Source organism: Polyodon spathula, chromosome 6 (assembly GCF_017654505.1).
Source record: "Polyodon spathula isolate WHYD16114869_AA chromosome 6, ASM1765450v1, whole genome shotgun sequence".
Classification (NCBI taxonomy): Eukaryota; Metazoa; Chordata; class Actinopteri; order Acipenseriformes; family Polyodontidae; genus Polyodon; species Polyodon spathula.
In genome coordinates, this window is record NC_054539.1 from 69,785,652 (window position 1) to 69,810,813 (window position 25,162).

Here is a 25,162-nt window from a genome sequence, read left to right on the forward strand (position 1 = left end):
AAAAGCCTGAATGCTTAAAGCACTGTACCCCCCTATCGATTGCTGACTAGTCGACAAATCGGTCGGTATCGCTGCCCCCGTCTTCATTAAAATCAACAAAATTGACCGCTATGCTGTGTGTGAGCGTAGTCCGCTCTCGCAGACACCTTGCTCCCTGAATCATCCGCTCGAAGGATCTCAGCCAAAGAGACAAGGCTGCACTTGGGCAGTCTAAACTGGGGGTGTTCAGTGGTTTCCTTTGTCATTTCCCTTGATTCACATCCCTGTCTGTCACCTAACAGCCCCACTGCGGATGTCTCTTCAGTTCTGTTCAAAATTGAAGATTCTCCGTTTGTTTCAGACAGTCCCTGCACCTCAATTTCCCCTTCTACCACACCATCAGACTCCAACAAATCCGTCTCTCTCACCCCTACTTTTTCTGCAGTGCTGCAAGTTGAGGGGCCCGCTACTTGGCTCTCTGGCTCTGATGCGCTCCCACTCCCCCCAGGGATTTCTTCCCCCTCGCTTTCAGTATCCCCTGCAGTGTGCTTACAGTTCTACACTATGGCCCCTCACACCCACATTTAAAACATTTCATGAGTTTAGAAGAGACAAATACTATATATTCACTGCCATCTACAAGAAAACCTAAAAGCTATATTTAACTCTTTGGATCATTAAGAAGCATATATAATCGTCTTCTGAACAAAACAACTTGTTTCAGATCAGGGGATTTATAGCCATGGGGAATCACTGTGATATTTTACATTATTTGTCCATGACAGTTCAGTTTTCTCACTATGAGTTCATTTTTTAGAAAAGAAGGGATATTAGAAATGATTATTTTCCAGGCGGGAACAGCAAGAGGCAAGACAGAAACTAAAACTGCATCAATTACTAAACCCTGCTGGACAATTTCCTGAACTACTTTCTCACTACTCATATGTGAAGCCGACTTTGATATTCTCACACTCGATTTGTTTTCCAAGTTCGATCACACATTTCTTAACAAGGACCACCACCTCCACTACAATTTTTATGCCATTTCTCTTGGTCAGATTGTTGAAATTGGGACTTGATCCCCTTTTGGCCACAGCAGCCGTCCCCAAAACAAAAGGAACCAACTCTTAATCTGTTTTCTTTTTAAATATAAAGCTATAACATAAGAAAAATAAATAGAAAGAGGAAATAAAACAGGGGAGAACCCCTCACTCACTCTGAGCTCCGCACTCCACACACACACCACAAGCACTCCCAACAGACACCACGACAGAGAGCAGCAACAAAGAGAAAAATAGATAGATAGATAGATAGATAGATAGATAGATAGATAGACAGATAGATAGATAGGTAGATATATCTTTGGCGTTGGAACTATCTGAATAAATCCAATATTGCTCACTGCACTTTAAGAATCGATGTTGATAATACACTGATTAGTTAAATATATAATAGCTGAATGCTGGTGTCATTTAGAATGGATTGACACTTTCCTTTTAACTATCGGTTGCTTGCCTTTTATAGCAGGGCTGTCCAATCCTGGTTTTGGAGGGCCGGTGTCTCTCCTGGTTTTTGCTCCAACTGTGTCCTAAATTACTTAATTAGAATAATAATTGGTAATAATTGGTCCAATTAAGTAATTTTAGACACAATTGGAACAAAAACCAGGAGGGACACCGGCCCTCCAGGACCAGGATTGGAGACCCCTGGTTTATAGGATACGGTTATGTTGTTTAATTGACACACCTGGTACCTTTTTATAAGCTGCATGTTTTACTCATTCTTTCTATTTAAATGATCTCTATTTCATATTGTTAATTATGCGTATATATGTGTGTGTGTGTGTGTGTGCTGTGTTGGAAAGACTCGTGGTGAAGGTATTCTGGTGAGAGAGGAACGGCAAGGATGGGCGGGGCTGTGCTGTGCATTGAAGTCTATGGGAGAACAAGTGAGAGTATTGATTCTGTTTGTTTTATGGGTCGAACAGGAATGGGATTAGTTGTAGCAAGACAATCTGTTTACATGCTATTACCTTTTGTGTTTCCTTATTGATATTTAGGTTAACCCATTCACTACAGGGCGGCCAGCCAGTTTGTGTGTGGTCTGCGTAATTGTTGTTTGAAGTCCACTGCTGCTGTTCTTGAGATTCCTCACTCCTAGTCTGTTTGTCTGTTGAATTAAATGTGTAATTGTTGCTGTATTTTATTTGGAATATGTGTGTTTAACTCTCTCATCTAGTTAGTTATTTATTCTAAGTTTTAAATTAAATGTTGTATACCTTTTTAGATATAGCATAACTCTTTTTCTTACAGAATTGCTGTTTAGTTCTACCTTTGCTACAGCTTGTCAGGGCTCATGGAGGCGGTTCCCCTGCCAACTTTACAGTACACTGTATTATTAGTAGTATTGTGTTTGTTATCTATTATTATTATTATTATTATTATTATTATTATTATTATTATTATTATTATGGTGTTTATATGGTTTATTTTATTAATTTAGATTGCACAAGATTACTTGTGTTGGTTGTGATTTAGTGTTCTTACTCTGATGTGTGTGTGTGCGTGTGTGTGCGTGTGTGTGTATACACAGCCCATTAAACTAAACATTTTGTCTTTTTAAATGTATTTTTAATATTTTTTATAAACCAGAGTTAGCTGCAGCCCTGGCATTTGTGTTTATCAAGGAGATGGATCTTCTTTCAAAGGGTTACTTCAATTTATAGTGTCCTTCAATACCTCAGCAGTGGTATAGAATGAAGTGGCCTTGAGTATTTTTTCATATGAGGCATCTTGTTTGTTTCTAATGCACCATGCCTGCAGTAACCATGCAGTGAGTCCTCATATTGTTTTTTATTCATAATGTAACCCCAGAGTGTTATGGGCACAGCAATGATAATAGGACAACTAACAACCAAATGTTAGGGAAAAAGTGGTCAGTTTTATTGTTGTTCAATTGGAAATACTATTAAAATTGTACCCTTTTCACACATTAACTTTATTTCTACTCTAAAAAAAATGATATATTCGGAATATCCAATATTTTTTTCCCCTTCACCACAGCAATTCCTAACACAGTTCTGGAGAACTGAAGGTTCAGTGGACGTCATCCGATCCCAAGACTAAGCCAGCTTCCTCTTCTACACCCAGGAACTCGAGAGCGGATGTTAGAGAGCTACCGCCCTCTGCAGGACAAAGGCCAGCCCTGCATCTATCCGCCTGAGCTTACTTGGAGCCTAGCCAGTAGATTCCACTGTAGTGCGATGAGGAGAAACAGTCCCTGATGGTTTTGCCTCCCTAACCACAGCCAATAAAACGCTTCCCCAGGAAGACCAGCAACTTCACATAACCAGAACGAAACTCCGCGTTCCCCTGACTGTATGGCTCACCCTGCACACCACGGCACCGTGTTTTTACCAGATGAGCCACTTGGGGACCCCTATTCTACAACATTAGAATACCAAAGAAAACAATATATTTTTAAGTTTTCTTTTTTTATATACAGAACTAGAACAAACGGAACTTGACAATATTAATCCCTATAATTATTATAATATAAGAATGTAGTCTCCCTGTCAATGTTACAACTAAAGTAAAAACAGTTACCGGTGGTTTAAAGATCACTTTTTGTAAGGACGACCAAAAAATCAACAATCCAATGTGGAAAAAACACAAACAGAACGGATATCAAAATACAAGTATTTATAACGCTTATTAATATTTCTGCATTTATCAATCATATACACTGACTTTTAATTTTTATTCAAGATGTAATGATTTTCATTTAAAAATGGTGCCAATTTATAAAACCCAGGTGTACAAGGGTTTGTTATCCAATCTATTAACAAGTATGGTTATTGCGATTAGAGAACATGTTGTTTGTAACTTCTAAGGCCCTGCCTATATGAGAGCCTGGATTGGAACCTGAACAGGCAGCCCCCTGCTGCTACGGCTAGCCCCTAATCAGCAGCGAGCCGCTCTTGCTAGTGCACTTGGCCAGCATGCTATCTCTGAGAAGCTCTTTGATATGCAGAGTTCTTGAGAAATGAGAAACAGGACACAATCAAAGAGTTTTAATGGAGGAGATCTCAAAAAGAAAAAGAATAAAACAGCATACATTACTTGTCAGGGACCAGATTCAAACCATAATGTGGCATAATGTGCAACATACAGAACAGTTTTTGTTCATTTGTCATAAACAGAACCTAGTTTTATATTGGACATTTGATGGTATATGTGGGCATTGGTCTACGTCTGTTCTTGGTGACTTTTGCATACCAACATAATTAACCCAGTCTGATCTGATGCTTTCTGCTGATGGAAACTGCACTCTGCAACACAAAACATGGCCTTGCCTATTTGTACTGTCACCCTTGACACACATAGAAAACGACTGCAAGAGGTGGAGGGACCCACCCTTGAGTGTATTTAGGATAAGTTTAGGTATGTTTATTCCTGCGGGCCTTAAATTTCACTATATCTTTGGCCTGAGAAAATAGTGCCAAAGAATCTGAGCTATCCCAATTAAAGACTAACTAGCGGGGTTCAGAAAAATATAGCGTTAAACGTCCCTGCATGTTTCTACAACTGTTGAAATAACGTATCTGTAATGATTCTTTTCATTAACATCCTTTTTACACTTATAACTTTAAGGTCTGTTTCAAAGCTCTTTTCAAAATGTCTGCTCTAGTGCACTGGGGTTTGAAATCTGTCCTCTAAATCACTGCAGGAAAAGCAATTTAAAAAAATGTGGCGTTTCTGTTCCGTACCCCATTGTGAATGGGCTGGCTGGTGGGGACATCAGGCCAGGAAATTAATGGAATACACAACAGGCAAGTTCAGCGGGGCAAGATGCAAATGCGCTTGTTTTTTACTAAATAAAATATTTAAACAAAAAACAAAACACTTTGCAAAACGGCTCGTTGGCCAAACCAAACAGACAAAACACAAAACAAAGTGAGCACTAAATCAAACAAGTATCATGCTGGTTTAAAGCCTGCATGAGTAGCAGTTGTTTACATGTCTCCTCCTCCTCTGGACAGCCCACCTTTATATACATGTGACCATCTCCAAATTAGTAATAAATTAATTAATTAATTAATTAATCAATCAATCTGGAGACAGTCACATTCTGCACAGGTTTAGCATGGATGGAGAAGTTTAACCCCATCCATATGTTTTTCACTATGAGTCGCAACTCTTGACCACTGAATCTAGTGACTCTAAGAAACCGGGTTGTGGAGTGTGCCACAAATCTTCACCAACCCACCTCCATTGGGTAAACCTGGACTCTCCATCCTCACTGTTCCGTTTCAGCAGCAGCATACCAAAGTTTCTTCCTTTCATATGCTTCACCACAGCACCCTCCCATGGAACTGTTAACTCTACCAGGTGAACAAGGTGTGCAGATCCAGGCCACAAGACAATATCAGGTCGAAGGCTAGTGGTGACAATCTCTAGTGGTAAAATAAGCCATTGTCCAACATCTGCCAGCATTCTCCAGTCTCTAGCAGCTTCCAGTCGCCCTAGACTAGTTTTGGTTTTAATAACTTTTCTTGGTGGTTGCTCCCCTGGATGGAGGAATGTTGTTCTTCGTGTATCAGATTATTAAGATTACGTTCTATCACTGATGCTGCTTGTCAGTCAAGGAAAAGATAAAAGTTTTATACTATCATATTATCAGTACATATGAAATGCCATCAGTATTTGTACTGTGCACTAAAGTTTTTTTTTTCCCATTTAGCAGATTATCTCTTGAAAAATGATCAAAATAAAGCTTCAGATGCATGAATTAAAATATGAGCATCCTCCTATACATCTGCTAGACAAATCCAACTTGGCTTCTTATTATAATCAATAACAATCAAGCCTAGGATTGTAAATTGAATTATACAGAAGGCCTTAAAAAAAAAAAAAAAAAACAACAACAACAAAAAAAAAACTGCCTTTCACGTCTGTAATTGTATTAGTATGGAATAAAGTATGCTTTTTACAAAAAAATCTAAATATTATAATGCATGGTATGCACAATGCATGGTAGTTGCAGCTGATGGCTATTATGTCCAGGTGGTGAGGTCGATGGAGAAACTCAATGAGTGCCGCACAGCTGCTCAGCTTGGTGCGTGTCAATTAGGGAAACTGAACGTGTATTTATGGAACACAAGGACGTATGTACAATACATAATAGAATTGATAAAAACTCCCAGTTACCACAGGTGCTTGACAATCACAGCCAGCCTTATATTTTGAGGCTGACGTGATTATGAGTAAATTGAATAGCCGATTCCATGACTTCTTAGATATGTAATGTAGCCACACATGTGTGCTATCGAAACAAGAAACCGCAAAAATAATTAACTTAATGTGACAGGCCCTGTTCTCCAGTTCCTACCTCCACTCTACATATCCTTGGGAGTGGAGCAATCTGCATTGTATAATGAGGTTTTTGTTATTGTGAAGGTGATTGTAATAGAGGTGATATTGTGAGTCAAGGAATAGAAGAATCATGTTTAAATGCAGCTTAAGTGAAGCACCAATACTGAATGGGTGGAAGGTAAATTAAAGTGTTTCAAACCAAATAATCGGAAAGATCAGAGCTGACCAATATTTTTTTTTTTTTAACCTAACTCGTTTTAATAAGGAATTGTGTTTTTACTTTATTTTGCAGAAGTACAAATTTGTTTGGTTGTAATAACTGCAATGTATTAATTTACCAGATAAACTGTATTATTATCATTCAGTTTTTTCACCACAAGTTACTTTTTATAAGGTTCTATGACACTTCAATAATAATAATAAAACTGACAGTTTTCCAGGTAACAATTCTGCTACATTTGAGGGGGTGAATATGCAAAGCCGGATGTAGTCAAGGGTACTGCTGTCAAGCTGTCAGAGAAACGTGTTTCATTCCTGCTTTAGAATCATGTTGTACAGTAAAATCTACAGTGCCAAAAGCCCATACCCACATGCTGCAAAACATGTATCAAAAAGTCAAAACCAGCCATTAAGTTTTCCTTATTAGTTAATAAAAAGAAAACACATGTTTGAATGCATGCTTCACCCCTAGTTACAGGGGTAATGAAGATGTAGAGACAGTTTAAAAGACCACAGGAATCAACAAAACTTAGATAAACTCGTGGGCTAACTCATCCTGAAGAGCTGCTGTGTTCTTGAGAACAGCCGTCATGCAGCACACAGATGGTTATCATGGAGCAGCACATAAATTGATTACGTTAGAAAATAACTGTTGCTTTCAAAGGCAGCCGACAACCCATCCCTGTGTGTCCCTCAGCCCACTGATGCATAGGATCCAGCTGAAGAGCCAGATGTTGCTCGAAGCGCTTAATTTTAAGGTCAGAGAAATGGTAGAGGCCTCGAATGTTTGTATTTTTTTTCATGATTTACTGGTCCTTAACTTAAAAAGAATATTATTTACACACTAGCTGGTGCTGTTTATTTGCAAACTGAATAAAGATAATAATGTTCACGATACAGTCACACTTTTTGTTGCTACTGTAACGATGTACAGAAACGAAGAGTATCTAAAACACGAAAGACAGTCTATTCCATACGTACAAAATGTTCCTGCTTTTGATGGCCATGCCACCGGACAAACTTCATCCTAAAACCCTCAAAGCAAATTGCTTTCATAGGCCGTTATTCTTCATGCTTTGTTATTTTCAACAAGCCAAGGCATCTGCGTTTTAGTCACCCTATCTAAATGGTACCTTTCTGTTTTATGTCAAAGTTATATTTGTATTTTAATAGGAAAGTATATATTAAATTAATACTTGGGTCCTTGAATAATTTACTCTGCAATTTAGACATTATGTGAGTAAAATGGATTTGGGGTGAGTAAAATCAGACAATGCTTTAAAAAAAAAAAAACTTTTGTGACATATGTTCCATTTAAATGTGAAAATATATCAAGATTCTAAAGTGAATGAGACATGAATTTTCCTCAGCAAGAATTCTGACTGCAGATTCTTGTTCTTGAAATGCGTGTTTACTCATTATATCTATGGAGTAGCTAAAAACCAAAATGATCCGCATACTGCTATTTGAAGAGTGGCGATAAAAAACAACCCACTACAAAATAAAGATTACGTGAAAAAACAGTCTTTTATTAATAGAAGAACAGGCAGAAAAGTTGATAAAGTGCAAAAAGTGGTCAGTGCAAACGTTTCGTCGCATGACCTTTCTGTGCTAGTGAATGAAGAACACATGAAGTATAAGATCTTAATTCAATTAAAGACAAATAGAAGTCAGGTGTTCAATTGAAGACAAAACATATACACGGACCAATTACTATATTCAATTCATATATTACTAAATACTATGATAAAATTTAATTATAGGACAAGTTACAGAAAAATAGCAGGGATAACAATGACAGAAATCAGTTAATTGCATCATAATGTCGATTATTGGATTTCAAGATCTATTAATTAGACCATTACAATTCATATAAATCTACTAAAGCCAAAATAATAAAATAATAATAATAATGATATATTTATAAAGAACATGATAATCCAAGTTCTTCATTAATACCTTCTGGCTGTACTGTCTTGAGATGGAAGATCTATTCTGCTTCAATTGAAGTAGTTTTTTATTCAAGTCACCCACTTTACGAGACTGAAATAATCTTTGTATACCACAAAATTTCAAGTCTGAAAAAGAATGATTTACCTTGCTACGTGTCTCGTCAATGGCGAGAGAATGTCTTTCCTGTGGATGGTACCTTTATGTTTATTAATACGCACCTGTCGTTGTCTTTTGGTTTTATCACATATTGAGAGTTGCAAGGGCAAGAAATTAGATAAACTACAAAATCAAATGTACAGGTAAAGACTTGTGAAATCTTGTATTATTTTTTAGTTACATAACTTGTAAAGGTTTTAGTTTTAATATCATTGCCACAAGCTGCACATTTCCAACATGAAAAGAAACAAGAGACTGTACCCCAGTTAAATTTTTTAGCTTTGAAAGAGTCGGCTTTAACAAGAATATCCCGCATATTTCTGCCTCTATAGTACTGTATATAAAAATGGGCATAGATTGAAATATTTTGCTACAAATAATATCAGTTGATAAAATATGCCAATGCTGTTTAATAATATTTTAATCTCATGACTGTGTAGTAAAAGTTATGCAAAAGATGGAAGATAATTCTTTGTTATTCTTACATCTGCCAATGTAAAAGCATTGTATATACTGGCCCATAGCAAGTGAAGACAAATATCAGCCAATGACAGTGTACAATTACATTTATAGGGAACATGGAAATATACAAAAGGGACCAAAACCAACCAAAAGAAAATGAACAATTGAAAAACTTGCAAAAGAAAAACAAGAAGAAAAAAAAAACGCATTCAAATTATTCGTGACCCTGATCATGTGGTGCAAGATGGAGCTATTCACAGTGACTACAAGCCCTGCAAGGTGGCAACCATGGCAACCTAACCCTAACAGCTGACTTGTCTCGTGCATCTGATCCACAAACATAAAAAACAAATCAGAAAATAGGTCCTTGTACCTTCGATGTTGTCATTTCTCTGCTTTTGTAACAATGTTGTGTGAAAATGTTTGTTTACTGCACCGAGGTAGGTCGGTCTTACAGTGTAGCCGCACCTATAGAAGCTGAATTATTCAAATCGCATAACAAGTCAGACAATAACGTGGGAATAGCAATTCACAGCTCTTTACTGACACACAAATAGGACCTCATTTTGAAGTTCCGACTCAGCAGGGCTCTCTTACAGTGCCTGAGTAAAAGGTCCAGGTTGCCGGTGGGAGTTTTAACATTAGGCAGACCCTAAAGAGTTAATCTTCATCACCTACTTATTCAGTCACAGGGAATTCAATTCCAAGTCCTAAGGAAGATACCGTCTGGCTTTGATCTTGTCTTACCATGCAATGTCAACACAGACACATACCAATGCTCAATTCATGGATCCTTATAGATGTGAGATGAAAATATGGAATGTGGTTTTACTTGGTAAAGTAAAGGAATAAACAATGTAAAATTGCTGAATCAGCATCATACCAGCACTGAGGGTTGCTTATTGCTATTTCCACCTTACTCCCTGACTTGTTACGCGATTGAATAATTCAGCTTCTACAGGTCCAGCCACATTTTTAAAGGATTTTCTGTGTCTTTGTTAAGTCAGCGATGGTGTATTACCAAGTAAAATGATCTATACCAAGTTCATCCTCAAATGGACTGATTGATTAACCTGGCTGACTCGTGGGCCTTACACATGTGCTATGGATTATCCAGGTGCAGTAAAGGTGGCCATACCTTTTAATGGCAGGAAAATACTGAATTATATCACACCAAGAATAAATAAAAATGTGGAGGTCAAAGCAACCATTGTTTAGCCACTACAGACTGATTGTTTAAAATGGCTTGGATAAATTAAACGCTGTGATTGGCTGAACAAGAGCACATGGCCATGTAGTAAGAATGGTCTTATTCCATGGCTAGGGGCAAATTACCCAAGACATAGAATATATTTGGAATCACCTCTGAAGTTTAAAGAGCATTCGGTGGTCCAGCAGGAGCTGCCCTTAATTGAGGTGTGATCTGTGTCTTTTGTTGGAGGACCACTAACCCCCCAGAAGTGAGATACAGTTACAAAGGAGGCAGTGGGCAGGTGGGAGAGAAAGACTTACAGAACATTTAGTGAAAGGGGAGTTTGATCTGTATAGTATTGAGTAGCCAATGGGTTTAGTGTAGCAGGTTGGGCCTCACCCCTAGAATTATGGCAAGCCTCCCATTCATCAAACAGAGAGATACAAATGTACTTGATTCCTGCCTGAACCAGTACCAGCTACATTTCAGAAACTTTTTTTCTTATGTGTGTGGTTGCTTGCATTACTGTTGGTTGAGCAAATATCCATCTAAATTTGAACAGTTAAGCCTCAGGGATACATTTTAGGTGAGGATACTTTAACCTTACAGTACAGGTCTAAGTGAGCTGAAGTTGTGCAAAATTTAGTGGTAGGACGTGATCTTTCAAAGAAAAATCTAAAATAATAAATCTTAGAATTCATAACTTCACTGCATCCATTTTATAATGTGCTGGCCCCATAGCCGATTTGATATTCTGTCCCCATTGCTGCTTGATATCTTAATATGTTTATTGATTTGGTGCTATTTACTTATTGCTTTTAGATCCAAACATTTTAGACCTGCATGATTTCCATTATATGAGAGTAGATACTGATTTGAACTCGGCTCTCACCAAGATAAGCACCAACTAAGACGTAGCTTTAGAGTAAACTAATGTGATCTATCTGAATCTCCATCCATTTGCGTTTCCTTCTGTCTAATGATGTAGATATCCTTCTGCTTGGTGTTGATGGCTGAAGTGTAATGCTGGCTCCAGGGATCAGCGTACATCAGCATTTCTTTCTATTGAGCTTGAGATCCCCAACCAGAATCTTTCTGTTCAAACACAGCCAGTTGCTTCTCCTCTCTGCTGCTTCAGATAAGTTCTTCACTGTGAGATGCAACTCTTGGCCACTGAATCCGACATCTCTGAGAAACCAGGTTGTAGATTGTTCCACAAATCGTCGAAAACCCACCTCCACTGGGTAAACCTGGACTCTCTATCCTTGCTGTTCCGCTTCAGTGACTAATCATAAGACCAAGACCCCCTCTTCCATACTGAACCCCTCTTCCAATATTATCTCCAATTTGAAGGGCAGCCTTTGCATTTTCCACAGCTTTCTTTGCCGCCCACTTTCTTCAAGTTTTCAACACAGGTGCTGCCTCCCTTACACATTTGTCGTGTGACTCTACTAATGTAATTTACAGTCAGACCTTGGCGCACTTAAACTATTCAGTTAGAGTGGAGACCGGTAGCTGCAGTATTCCTTTACCATAAAGGCCCACTCTGTTGAGGCAGCGTGGAGCTCCCAACCATCTCCTGACGTATGAACCGATTAAAGCATCCAGTTTCTCTACTGTCAAAGAAACCTCGTACACAGGCAGTGGCCACAGCAGCCTCAGCAGTAGACCAAATTGAAAGCACCAGTTTCAGTTTGTCTGGTAACGTGCTGCTGTCTATGCTCTTCAACCCTCCCACTGCTTGTTGTCTAACTTCTCCCACACAAACTGTGTCATTTAGGACTGTGTCCTTTTCAGTGGCTTCTCAAACACTGTTGGTATTGCCTCACCATTAATGTAGAAGCTTTTATCTACTACTTTACATTTAATTATACAGATGCTTGATTTAGTGGGCTGAAATTGCATTCGTCCCATTCGATGTTATTGGTTAATTTGCCCAATAACCGATTAGTGCAGCCTACTGTTGTATCCTCGGATTGGTGGTAGTCACATTCCAGAAATCAAGCACTGTCCTCCCACTACCCATTTAATTACTTCCATTGGCATGGTTAATGCAAGTGGAGAAGTGATGCATCCTGCCATTATTCCAACTTCTAGTCATTGCCATGTAGCGCTGAATTCTGAAGCTGAAAAACTAAATTGCAAATCTCCAAAGTAGGCTTTCACTAAATGCTTCCCAAATAAGTTCATGTAGCAGTGAACCATATGCATTAGCCAAATCCAGGAATGTCACATGGAGCTCCTTCCTCTCCTTTTTAGCTGATTGGATTTGTTGCCGGATTACACTGATGTGTTCTAAGCATGGAATGCCTGCTTTCTTTACTGAAGTATACTCTTGTATACTCTGTACGGAACTCCATTAGGTCCTGGAGATGATGCCGCACTTGCTTTTTACACAGCTAGCTCTACTTCTTTCCACTTAGGTGCACAGTCCTCCTTTTGGTATTTGGGTGGATTGATAGATGGGATGTCTGAAGGTATTGACACAGGCGCCTGCCTTTCTTTAATCTGTATGTGTTTCCTCCAAATATCTCCCCAGCTCAAACTTAAATGCTTTTAGTGTGCCTTTTTCTCACTGGTGAATAACTTCTTCACAAATGTGAATATGTCTTTTATAAAAGTTAGTTCTCGCATGCTTTGTCTTTTTGTAGCATTTCCATAGGCTCTCAGCTCTGTGCAATGTTGCAAGCTTATCTTTTATGACCCTTTGTAACAGATTGAGTCCCTCCTTCTGACTTTGTTCTGCTCTTCTCCATTGCTTCCTTCAGCTGTCTCCTTTCTCTAACTAAGCGTTCAATCTCCTGCTGCCGTCTAGACATAAGTATACCAGCATAATCAATGGAACTGTTTTAACTTAGCTTAATTTAATTTTAACAAGGTACGGGCCTTGATTTTATTTTTCTAAGAAGGATTGAATGCTTCTTGTTTTGTTATTTTATTTTGTTTGTTAGTCTTTACTTTGTTTGTGAGCAAACTGTTCGTCATTGTCTCGCGACTGCTGTCTTTTAGTGTGTTTTTTTATTGTGGTTTGACCTCGTCATATCCTGTGTGTTTTGTTTTTGTTACACATTTATTGTTTTATTCTTTTGCTTTGCTGCCTTGCTGTGCGTTTCTTTTGTTATTCATCGGCTTGCTGCTTTGGCATATACTTTTTTTTTTTTTTTTAACTCATTAGCTTTAATCTTCGTTAGATTTTATTACAAGCAAAATAAAAATTACTACTACATAATCTTCTCCGTGCTGTCCATTCATGGGGGCTGGTTGGTCAGTGGTGTGGCTCCACTCCAGAAAAATAACTGAACCTGTGTTTAGCCCAAATTGTTTAGTCATTCAAATATATTTCTGGGATGCAAATCCCCAGTGGTGTAGCTGGAAATTTCTACACAACACATTGACAGCTACACAACAGATATTCAGCTACACAACAGATATACAGCTACACAACAGACTGACAGCTGCACAAACACCTGCAGCTGCGTAGGCGTAGATGTTTATGCTCTTATTGCTGTTGTTATCGAAAGCTTTTTCAAGAAAACCACATCCTTTCAATTTTTTTTACAGAAAGTTATTATTAAAGAGGTACAACAGAGAAGCCAAATATACCAGAATTGAAAATAAACTCCTGTGCTGTTAATTTAAAACTGTGTCAGTTTCCAAGCAATGTGCATTCTCATAAACAATTACATAAAGATGATTTTGGTCAAATACAATAAGAAAGATTTTTAGTGCAATGTACAGTTATAGGTTGAAGACATGTTCTTTTATTTATTTATTTATGTTTCACACTTATGTTCACTTCAGTGGCATTGCTTGGTGTTTTGCAAAACTACACTCAGAAACCATACCTCTTCTGAGCGTGTTTTTTTTTTTTTCATTCTATGACATTGTTAAGGAGTATTTTACTGCAGGTTTTACTAAATGAAATGAAAAAGGCGGATGCTTGTAGAATTTAAAGCCCCAGTTTTGTCTGGCAGATGTCTTTGTTTTATTTTGCAGGTTCCAGGAGATTCCAGACCCCATTGTTTTCAAAGTCAGCTATAAAGTTCAAGGCCTATTTACCAGAATGTCGGGAAATGTTATAACAATCGCACTGAAATCTTCAGTGGCAAAAGAGCCGTGCTACTATACCCAATGGGACTCATGAGAACAACCTATTATCAATGCAACGCATTCATTTTTCAGGCTAGAGCTCTATTTGTCTTACAACATATTACTGTATAGTATTCACTGAATTAATACTGTGTTGATTTTATTCTGTTTAGGCTGCAATGTTTACTGTACTAATTATTTATTTAGTGTTACTGTATGATACACTACATTATATGAGTATGGAGCAGTGTGCACTAGAAATACCACTTCTCAAAATCTATTATTAAATAAACAGGATTCCTGCAGATGATATATAAAAAAAAAACACATCATGAGGTAACATTGCTGAAATAAGGAGCAATTGCTCTTCTTAAAGTGGAAAAAAAAATAAAAATGGTTGAGTTCATTAGTATTGTCGAGTTCATTAGTATCCTGCCATGGTTAAGCCGTGCGATGAAAAGCAGAGGAAGGGGCAATACAGTTTGTTCACTCCATTATTGAATTTATCTATGGATAATCACATCTGAAAAGTATAAGTATTGACATAATGCAAACATTACTAATTATTTTGTCTGAATGTATCACAAACTTTATTTTTATCAACACTACTATTATCTTATGACTGGCTGTTTGAAGGCATTGATGAATTATCTAGGTTTATCGATAGTTAGTAATCATTACAAGAACAGTTGGAGTTATTTGTTTGACAGATTTAGCATGGATAACAACTAACATTATCTTGTGAACCTGCATATGTAAGCCCGTATCTATGTGTATTGTGTTCCGGTACAGTACAGGGTCTTGGCTGACAATAAGGCTTCTCTAGTTAGCGGAACAATCGAGGCATGTCTCAAGTGGCACAATGGCATTATCTGGATTTCCTCAGTGGATGTGTTCAGTACACTGTAGCAGACTGACAGTGAAAACAGCAGTCTCAAAGAGTCAGGAGCAAGGGAACTCCAGGGCCCAATAGAACATGCCTAAACCTGATGCTCGATTAAGACGGCATGCAATAAAGAGATTGTCCAAGATGCTTTCACAGGAATATTTCCCATAAATTCACATATATTTTTAAATCAGGTTTTTCTCTGTGCAGACCACAGGCTTGTCATGTGTATAGATCTACATGTCAGATTAGCATGTCTCTAAGTGTGGCGATTAAAGGTCTGTGACACTATATAAATGCACTGCTGACCTGTGAAAACATTGTCCTTTTTTGAGAATGAGAAATTCATTGTCCAAGTGCTAAGGTTTGTTTTTGGTTAATTAATTGACTCAATTGCTGCTTTTATGTTATAATAACCCATTTACTCCACGGAATGACATTTCATAAGCCCCGCTCCAGCACAAAACTAATTGTTCTAAACAGAAAGCTCCATGTGTGCCACTAATGATAAGAACCTTAAACAGCCCAGCTTACGCAGGGGGCTCCATGTAGGGCAGAAGTGACATTTACCTTTCTGATATGTCTGTGCCGTTCCGTCGACTTGCAGAGCAGGAACATGCTTCCAGCGACACTTTATTTCTATTGCTTTTCGAACGTAGCCCAGGTTTCGCCGAGCCTAGCCTGCAGAGAGGAGATATGATGGGTTATTATTGAAAGGGAATGCAAAAACAAAACAACCCCCTTTTTTTCCCTAATTACATTTTTCTTTTATTACTCCAGATCAGTTACAAGTGCAACTGGAAAGATTTTCCTGCTATCTCTTTAACCCTTTGGATTCACAGAATGCCAGAATACACCCATATCTTTTTCTGTAAGAGAAAGGTTATGTTAGTATTAATTCCGTGAAACAGAAAAGGATAAAGCATCATGGCGACCATAGTAATCGAAACAACATGCACTCTCATCCTTTCTACGATCAAAGTGGTTAAAATAGTGTGTGACAGGTGTCCCGAGTGAAACATCTGGTAAAGGCCCTCTGCCCGGAGTGCAGGATGCGCCCTATAGCCTGGAGATCACCAGTTTGAATCCAGGCTATGCAACTGCCAATTGCGGACAGGAGTTCCCAGGGGGCGGCGTACAATTGGCCAAGCACTGCCCAGGCGGGGTAAGGGTTATTTTAGACCTTGTCCTTTGGTTCCAAAGACTAAACTGATGCTGCAGTCATTCATCACATAGGTGTTCAACACTGTATTGGACAGTAATGGTTAAATACATTTTTCTAAAATGTACCTAAATGCTATAGTATTTTTACATCAGGTATAGTTTTGAAAAGCGTTCCTGTCAATGATTCTGAATGGGTTGAAAAAAAACAAAAAAAAACAGTACTGTACATATTTAATTTGCTAAGCGGATGAAAATATATACACAGAAAGATTAGAAAACACATTTTGAAGCTCACCAAATGTTCATTAACTACCCTTCTGTTCTTTTTCACAAACAGGTTATGGTATTTCATTGTTCTCATCTTGAAATGTAATTATTATTTTTATGGTGCTCACTAACCCACTTATACTCAGCAACCTGGAGCATAAAAATGCCTGCTATTGATCTGAAAAAAATTGAATGAAAATACCTGCTGTCTGAGGGTGAACCCACTCTGTATGTATCAACAATATTGCTTCCTGTGTCATTGATGTTATGCAAAGACAGCAACTTAAAACCACTGTAAACAATGTTATAGATCAAACACATTTTTTGTGATGCAGTACGTAAGCTTTTAAACCTCTGGGCTGTAGTTTAGATATAAATTATCCTGTAAAAATCTTCAAAACTTTCTTGCGTTTTGTCTCTTTTTTCCACCCTGTCCTTAATTCGCTACCACCGTGTTTCACATATTGGCAATATCCCAGTAGGACAGGTGCACAAGAAGACAGCCCAGTACCATTGTTATCCCTTATAATCTTTCCAATGTACCTGAGTTTAATGAATGTGTTGATACTGTACTGCTATTATCATTGCAATTACAGTACATTGGCTACATTGCATACACATCTCCTACAGTATGACTACAATATATCAGCAGTAATAGCAAACACTAAATATTATTTATTTTCATCACTATCATCCTTTATTCATGCTATATAATTTTTAAAGCTTGTGTTGATATTTGAAGTATCGAGTTGCACTCACTGTGAAAGCATTTCCTTAATTTATTGGAAAGTGTGCAATATCACTTCCCAGACATCATTAACTTAATCAGCCTGAGAGCTTTTCAAATCCACCACAATCTCCTCTTAAATCTCAGTCAAAACAGAGCTATCATTTTATTGAGCATCTCAGCAATGTGACCTTCTTTTCCCTGGTCAAAATGTGCTTGATCCCAGACCGGTGGAGTCCCTTAAATGTATAAAAACCAACCCTCATTCTTACCTTCTCTAAAGAGCCATTTATCAATTGATCATTTGTTTGTTCTATCATGCAACTGCATGTGAAGTACAGATTGCAAGTGTAAGGATCAGGTACATTAAGGCCCTACTTTGAAGAAAGGCAAAGGGACATTTTATGAAAGGAATACAAATTTTAATGGTAAAACACTAGTGAGAAACAACTTTGTTTTTTAAGAAAAAGCAGTTCAATATCTAATACTTGTGCAGTCACACATTATGGGGATATACTTGTACAGTCACACATTGTGGTTAAAAGTTTTGATGTTCACTCCAGATTTTCAAAGCTCAGAACCAGGACACATATTTAAAATTGTTTTGAAGCTATACAGCGTTTTGTTTTAAGAATGCTTCTTATTTGAATATAGTGCTTTTATCACTATTACTGTTTTCACACAAAACAACTCTGACTGTTGCACAAGAACCGCATCTTCCTTTTCTAGTCCGTGGCCACGTTTAACTACATGCACTGCTAATTTATACATATATAAGACGAAAGCATTATTTTTCGCCTCACATGAAATTGCACGACAGTTTAAAAAATTGCAAATGAAAAAGAGCTCTGTGTGATATGTGAGATTTATATATATATATATATATATATATATATATATATATATATATATATATATATATATATATATATATATATATAAACACAGGATCAACACAGCAGCTCTTGAGCCTCTATTTAAAAGTTTTAGACAGCAAAAAGTAAACAAACCGGATTATGCGTACGCAAGCATAGTGATCTCTATGGAAAGCTATCTGGTTAAAAAAAAGCAAGAGTCAGAATCTCGTGGGACAGAAGAAAGTCAAGCACGTAACTCTGAAATTCCTTGCTTAAACAGTGCCCAACTTGCTGGAAATGTTGTGTAGTGATTTTTATATAGATTGTATATATTATATATTTTTTGTTAAGACTTTCTATTATGTGGAATGTAATAAACAAGAACTGCTTACTGTGAAGAAACGGCAATGGCAAGGAATGAAAAAAAAGTAGAAAATAAATACAATGCATTGTCAACTTTATTGCTGTAAAATAAAGGCACACACACAGGGGTCACGACCCCCCTGCCCCTACTGCTATGCGATCTCTGCCTACATGTTTTTTATCACTTTTTGAAAACGAATGAATATTCGAACACATATTTTAATTAAGAGCGAATATCCAAACATGAAAATCCTGTTTATATATATATATATATATATATATATATATATATATATATATATATATATATATATATATATATATATATATATAATCCAGGGCTGGCAATGGCATGGTCAGATGAATCTGAATGGTGGTGCATCTTGCATCTTGGTGGTGAAAATCAAGCTAAACCATTTTTTCAGTTTATGCATGCATTTACATGCATAAATAAGCTTTATGATATAGCTGATTGTTTATTTAAATGCTGAATCCTGTATTGCAAAGTATATTACAAGTACTAATAGAGCTAGAGAATGTATAAAATGTACAAGTACCAGCAGGTTTGAGATTTAAAAATCTTCCACAATTATTATTAATATATATACGCGTATGCATATATATATATATATATATATATATATATATATATATATATATATATATATATATATATATATATATATATATATATATATATATTATGCATTGTAATTGTGGAAGATTTTTAAATCTCAAACCTGCTGGTACTTGTACATTTTATACATTCTCTAGCTCTATTCCCTTTGTTTTGCTAGTTTATTATTTTAAATTTGTAGTTCTTAATTTGAAATAGCACTGCATTTCTCACAGATCCTTTACATATCTAAGCCATCAAGACACAAATCTGCTGTCTGCATTGTGCGTGGGTGCAGTTCAAACCACATACAAAGCTTTGTTTGCCATACATAGGTCACAGTATTACCACGCGTCAGCTTTCTTAAGAAAAACAAGAAATAAATGATCATAACATTAATATTTACATGATTGATGAAAGAAAGCGAGTAGCATGCAATGAAAAACAAGCACAAGGAACATCTGCTTGCAATCTGCTGTAACAAATCCACTTATTGTTTGTTGGTGTTGTTGGGCCCATTAATGCCTAAACACATAGGCAACGCCAGAAAAAACTTCTTCAGTGAATATAGAACAAAAGCTTCTCCACGGAGACCTTGGGTGAAAGTAAACCAAAAATAACCAAGTCTCCTGTGTTGTGTGTGAAAATACCTTGCTGTAATTTACTGTTCTAGTAAAAGGTAAGGGATAGCAATGTTGAAAACTTGAGATGGGAGTATATAAAGTATTGTAGCGTTCTACAGGAGACAGAAAACAGGAGAGAGATGCTTGCTTTTTTTCCAATTCTTTTATTTATCAGAGTCCACAGCTTCTCAGGTCACACACACACGCACACGCACACTCACACACAGACACACACACACACACACACACAAACACTCACACACACAGACAGGCAAACACACAGAGACAGACAGACACAGACACACACACACACACACACACACACACACACACACACACACACACACACACACACACACACACACACACACACAGACAGACAGACACACACGCCGGTTCCAGCCCTATCTTATACCCTTGGCTCCGCCCGTTATGCAGATCAGGGTACCGGAGCTCATGCACATGGCCTTGGTCCTCAGCTGCACACTATGACCAATGGGCAGTGGTACTGGAACAATTTTTAAAGTGGGGGTGCTGAAAGCCATTGAATAAAACTGTAACCCTTGTATATGATGGAAGCCATGCAAAGCAAAGGGGGTGCTGCCGCACCCCCAGCACCCCTAGTTCCAGCGCCCTTGCCAATGGGCACAGACAAACAACAGGCTTTATGTTTATAAGTGTTTTATGTTGTATGTAGTGTGTTTAATGTTGGTGTTTATGCATAAAATACATGGGATATAAATATGGGTTACGAGCACAAGTGTTTAAAATGTATATTTGTATTTAGGCATGAGGATTGCACAGCAGTTCACGTGCAGGTAAAATGTAATATGTGACTCGTACGATACTGGTTGGGTTCGTCCACTTTGTTTGTTTGTTTGTCTGTCTATTTACTTTGGCCAATGCGCCCTTTATTTTCAGTCGTGTGTTTTGTTAACATTTTTTGTTTATTATTATTATTTACAATAAAACTCCCCGCCATTCATCAGTGTTTGGAGGCTACGTCTGGTCTGACGTCACCCCTGCAAAGCCATCCAATCACAGGGGAGAGACAAAACACACACACACACACACACACACACACACACACACACACACACACACACACACACACACACACTCACTTAGGCTAGGATTACACAAAAACAGAGGTAAACAAAGTAGCGTGGGAAATACAGAGTGGAGACTTACAGTTAAAAACAGCAAGAATGAGATAAACACACATACACAGCAGGTATTACAGTACATGGATAGCTACACTATTTCAAAGTTCAAATTTAGAACAAGTTATAGACTAGGCAATCACTAAGTAATAGGTTTGTTCTTAAATATTCAGTATCATAGTTTAAACTTCAGAGTGTTGTAGATGCATTCTTCTCAATTATAAAAACTTTACCTTACCTGAAAATCTTTTGTGTTGTGTTTTGCCTTTCTCTCCTTTTCCCACTTCAGAGATAACCAACTTTTTTTTGAGTTACCTGAGCAAATCCCTTGTGAATTTGATTCACATCCCAGAAATAAAATGTCAGCCACTATCTTTAATTAACTATTAAAGATTGTGCGTAGTCTATATATACCCTAGTTAAAGTGACAGTTATTGTAAGGTTAACATCGGGATTATATATATTATATATATATGATATATATATTATATATATATATATATATATAATCATATATATATATAAGAAAATTCACGAAATGAAGTATTGTTTTATTTCTTGCTGCCACAATATACAGAAAGACACTTTTAGATGTTTTTCCTAGCTGGTTGATATTTTAATAATTCAAACTTGTGTTTTTTTTCTATTATTCAGTACCATTACTATAAAAAATTTAAGAATGAACAGCCTATGCAAAATGTTGGAATGACACAAGATGACAAATGGACACTGACCCCGACCTCAATCAGAGCAGTCTTGGTATTTAGTTTACACTATACAATTACTGCTGCAAAAATATAAAAATTATGCTTTATTAGTGTGTAAAATACAAAAATGAAACCTGTCTAAAAACAATAGGCCATTGAGAGCATTCATCCCAAATGAAACTGCTACACGTGACATCAGGTGAACAGAATCCTAGAATCCCAGAACAGCTACTCTCTGTAACTTAGCCCAGGCAATTCTCGAGCAGTGGTGTAGTCCTAAATCTGAAAGTACCGGAACACCAATTAAAATAGTTTTTTTTTTTTTTTTTTAAAACAAATCATATGAATTTGCAATGGATTTGTACATTGAACTTGAGGTACCATTTAATAGCTAATGCGGGTAAATGTTGTCTTTGGTAGTTTGATAAGTATAGTCTATGACATCCTCCTCCTGTCTTTTTTTTGGAGCTCTGTAAATTGTGAGAAAAAAAACAAGCAAAGCAGATAGATAAATAAATAAATAGTTTGTAATATTACTTACCAGTGTTTTTTTTTTTTTTTTTTTTTTTAATAAATGAGGAGCACATATTTATGCTGTTGTAATATATATGTATAAAATCGTAAATGTAAATGCGGTTTTTGGCTGGTTTAAAAAACTACATTTTGCTACTTTTTGGTTGATTGCTTCCAAAATGTGATGGGGGATTGCAAAGAAAATTCTGTCAGAGCTGCGCTTGATTATCCTCCCCCAGCTAAGTCACGAGACATGGGAAAAACACACATTCCAGCTTTAAGCCTGTGTGCATGTTCACTAAAAAAATGTTAGCCTTCTTAAAGTAGTACTAGTTTGCAATATAAGTTCTTAAATCAATCCATATATATATATATATATATATATATATATATATATATATATATATATATATATATATATATATATATATAGCACCTTTCATAGTGGACCACCATCACAAAGCGCTTTACAAGATAATGAGGAATAATGCATGATACATTACACACAGTGAAATAAAGAGAGTAGTACATTAAATACAAACATTAAAAAACAATGCAGATATTTTAAATACAGGCATAATACATTAAATACAGGGCTAGGATGTGAATTCTATACATTGTGGATGCGCGTGTCATGCATAATCATATGAATAAGATGGAGTGAAAAACCTGAAATAGCAATTTAGACAACATCTAATAACAGATACCAGGCTTGAAGAGCATTGAAAGCAAGATAGAGCAAGTGGGTCTTGAGAGCTGATTTGAAGAGAGTGACTGTGGCAGCTACACGCACTAAAGCTGGGAGACAATTCCAGAGAGTTAGGGCCATGAAGTTAAAAGAGTGCTCTCCGAGTGTGGTGCACGTTTGCTTGGGTATAACAAGCAAGCCAGAGTCAGTGGACCTCAGCTTGCGTGCAGGGTCATAGCGGGTCAGCAGGTTGGAGAGACAGTCTGGACCTGTGAGATGAAGGGCCTTGTAGGCAAGCAGGATAACTTTGATAATGGAGACAGTGTTCTCTTCATTGAATTATAAGGATGACTAACTGAATCAGAGAATTTGATTGGCTGGGAGATGTGTACAAACATTTATAATACCAACTGGCTATCAGAGACTCTGATTTGGAGTGTACCATCAAAACTGGTGTTTAGGGAACTGGACACTGATTTTTTTGTTCCTAGTGGCAAGGTACTGAAAGACTAATTTGATTTCCCCACAGAAAATAGATTGCTTCATTGGTGCCCAGGAACCAAAAATAGACCGGTCGGGCGCCATATAAGCATTTTCATAACAGATCGGTAAAGATAAGATAAGTGTAGGTTGGATTTTGCTAAATTAGAAGCCTGGCGTATAACGAGTTATGGAAAGAAACGATCATTTGAGTTGTAAAGTGGTGTATATCATGTTTTGAGGACAAAGGCCATTGAACATCAGAAAGTAGATGAATGATCCTGCTTTTAGCTCAGTTTTGGTGCAAATGGTGTATATCGCTTTTTGCATCTAAACTGTTCAGATATATATGAAGCGTACCAAACAATAATGATAAGAAAGCGTCTTCCAATTCAATTAGATAACTTCTCCGAGCACTGTATGTCAACTTTTTTCTTTGCTGGTCATAGTTGAGGATTTTTTTTTTTACTTGGGTCAAGGTATGCGATTAATAAAGACAATGAAATGGTATTCCTTTCTGAATGTATATTACATCTTTTCGTCTGCAATCGGCAACACGTTGGGGAAAAACATCTATTTTGTTTGTGTATATATATATATATATATATATATATATATATATATATATATATATATATATATATATATATATATATATATAAATTCCATTTTGTCTGGAGCGGGGGAGCGCAGCAGAATGAAAGAAAGAGCAGAGGATATTACAAGCGATGAGCGGAATTGTCACCGCTTTGCTCTGCTCACATTTTCTGAACACAACACAGACGCTCACCGTTAAAACATATTGTCTTTAACACAGGATTTGCAATACACAGGGGAGTAGAAGTGAGTGAACTCTGTATCACTTATATGAGAAGTGGGTAAACGATATATTGCACAAATTCAAATTGGGTAAACGCTGTTTACCTGCATATACCCTCGACTACACCACTGAATAAAACTCCAAAGAAAAGTTTAAAGTACCTGGTATATAACAAAATATAACATTTTCCGGGTTCCATGCTTTCTTCCACAATGATATTACAGCAATACTGAAACACAAATATTGTAGATAATGCAATACAACCCCCCCCCCCCCCCCCCCCCCCCCCCCGAAAAACAACAAAAAAACAGACACATTACATTACAAATACTTATCAATTATTATACTTCAATGGAAAGATTCCCAGCACTCTCATTGGCTGAGCTAGAGGGATATAATTAGCAATAGAACCTGAAGAAGAGGGCTTTACCGTCTGGTAAGGCCAGTCGTGTGTAGTTAAATGTCCTGAGCCGAAGGCGATTAATATAACGAGAAGGGACTTACGATAAAGCCCACTCATGAGGGTTCTATAGCTATTACAAAATGGATACGATAAGAAAAATATAATATTTACAGTTTTCCCACTTTTTTCTAAATTTTATGCAGCCCTAGTTTTTGTTACAAATGAATACAAACATTTTCCTCATTATTCCACGAATGTGGTCAGGTCTGATAGTCCTCACGCGCTTCTTCCCAACGGTGAACGCTTTTTGTGTATTTCCATTTGCCAAATTATTTTTAAAAAGTTCTAAAGTTCAGTTCAAGTATCTCGTACAGAAAAACAAACATGGTTCGTGAACTGTTTGTAAAACCTGTAAAGAATAAAACAAACAGCTAACTTATTTTATTATTATTATTATTATT